The following is a 2,652-nucleotide window of genomic DNA, read 5'->3' on the forward strand; positions in this document are numbered from 1 at the left end:
TCATTCAAAGGCAAATAAACAAGCAAATAAAATATCCTATTATGTCAACTTTGGTCCGGTATTAGGCAAGTCAGCTAATAGCCACATTCTATTTATTTAAGGTAAAAAGAGTTTTGCGAATTTACTTAATGTTTCCCGATTTTCCTTTTGCATTAAAAGTGCGTATTCAGAACATTCATTCAAATTTTTTGTTTAATTTTGCTCAGTATATCTACAATAGAGCGTCGATTATCCGAAAGCCGGTCATCCGAAACGTCGGTTAACCGAAAGGAAACATGACGCCTTTTTCGGATATAAAGAATAAAAAAAAGTATGTACAAATGAAATAGAAACGTTTAATAGAAATGACTCAGAGAGCGACGCAAGGGAACGTCATGATTTTGGCATTTTCCGTGTCTTCATCGATGGCATGTAATATTTAGAACATGATTCATAGGTATTGACAGCGTTCTACATATGTACATACTTGCTATCTGTCACGCGCTTTATGAATTTAAGTTAGTATCGCAGTTCCTAAATATAACAGCGTCGGTGGTGTTATCGTGCCGCGAAACGAACGCGCATCCGACGTCGACAGTTTTGTTTGGGCAATCTCTCATTAATTTCAGGATGGACACTCAAGTATTTATCGAGTGGTATGACGCTGTATTCATTCCAGAGGTTAAAAACATCAGATAGAAACTGGAGACACTGGAAATGTTTTATTAGTGATTGATAATTCTCCAAGTCATCCCTCAAACCTTTCACTTGAGAGAGAAGATGGAAAATTTAAGGTGATTTTTTTGCCACCCAATGTTACCTCAGTCGTTCAACCTATGGAGCAGGGGGTGTTCGAAGCCTTCCAACGTTACTACAGAAAAGCGTTGCTTCGTAATGTCCTAATCGGCCAAGAGGAAGATAAAACAATTTTTGAAATCTACAAAGGTATTAACTTGAAGGATGCTGTTTACATGGCAGCAGAAGCGTGGGCTTATGTCAAAGCGACTACTCTAAAGAAATCCTGGAATAAGCTTTGTCCAGCAGTTGAATCCGAAGCTAGCCTTACATCTGAAGAACCAACAAATGAAAACTTTGTTTCAGAAATGGTTGAGTTGATGAAAGAGGTTTCATGATTTGAAGAATGTGACCAAGAAAACGTGCATGAATGGCTAGAATTTGACGAGGATGATCCTGGCTACGAATTGTTGACAGACGACGATATAATAGCACAGGTTCAAGTTCCTGAAGATGACGACGATGAAGACGAAATTAGTGATGACATCGTCTCAGCTGAAAAATTTGCGTCCAATGAAGAAGCCTTTAAATATTTTGAGACTGCTATTAAATGGTTGGGACACCAAGACGAATGCGATTCTATGCAGTCTTTAAAACGCCTAAGAGATTTGGCGGCAAAAAAACGAGTCTCAAAACTTAAGCAAACAAATATGTTCGACTTTTTTTTTAGATTAGTTTTGTACTAATAAAAAATGTTTAGACACATGTATTTATGTACCGTGTGTGCAATCCCTACTTAAATGTGTATGTGACTATTCATAATATGTACTGTACTCTAGTGTATCATTAAAAAGCATTACATACATAATATGTATTCCTAATCCAATGACATGTTTTATTACCCTACCCTCAACAAAGAACTGGAATTTCGCAAATGTTCGTTTATCCGAAAAATCGATTATCCGAACACCCTCTGCACTAATTGTTTCGGATAATCGGCGCTCTACCGTACTTCACTTTTTATCACACTCGAACTTAAATATATATTTTTTAAAATAAACTACCACATCATTCTTTAGTTATTTTTCCATATTAAAAGCCCTTAAATTTTCATATTGAAAAGGGACTAAATTAGAAATTGCACCAATTGAACCTGAACAAAGCACCCAGTTTCCATTTCCTTCACACATCTTTAAGTCCAGAATGTGTCTTAGCAAATAATAATTATTCATTTTAATGAACAGCACACAAACAAATAAGAAAGTAAAGAGTACGCATAAATCTTTAAACAGAGATATGTAAATAGATATTTCACTCCCACATATATTCACACAAAAATACACACATGTCAATTTTTTTTCATTTCACACAATCACTTAGTCTGTCGTTCCCGGCAGCTGAGAATGACGAATATGCCCCAGTTTACCCACAAAGAAAAATAAGAAGAAAATAGAGAAAATCGCACCATCGCAAACAATAACGCTCGTGCGCTGCGACAGAAAATGAGCGTTAAATTAGCTCCAAGTACTTCAAAATTTATGAAAATGGCATAAAGCACTCACACAAAATCGGTGCACGCACACACATACACACGTGTATGTGTGGACATGGCATGGCAAGTATAAGTACATTTATAGTCAAGTGGCACATATTGCTTATTTCCCGTCGCAGATATTCTTCTAGATACTTAGGAGAATTTGAGGAAATGGGTATGTGGTTTTCGCAGTTTATGGGCAAATGGAGTAGTCCTTAAAAAATCAGCGTACACCGCTGTCACGCGCCTAAAAGCATGCTATGCTGAAAATGTGCGTCACACGCAGCAATGCGAGTATAAGGCGGATCTTATGACAAATGAACTACAAAGCAGTCCAAATCTAGCTAAATAAATGACAAGCATAACGTGGATCGATGGGTACTAGAAGAGTGTAAGGTGTGCTG

The sequence above is a fragment of the Anastrepha ludens genome, chromosome 3 (genome assembly GCF_028408465.1).
Source record: "Anastrepha ludens isolate Willacy chromosome 3, idAnaLude1.1, whole genome shotgun sequence".
Taxonomy (NCBI): domain Eukaryota; kingdom Metazoa; phylum Arthropoda; class Insecta; order Diptera; family Tephritidae; genus Anastrepha; species Anastrepha ludens.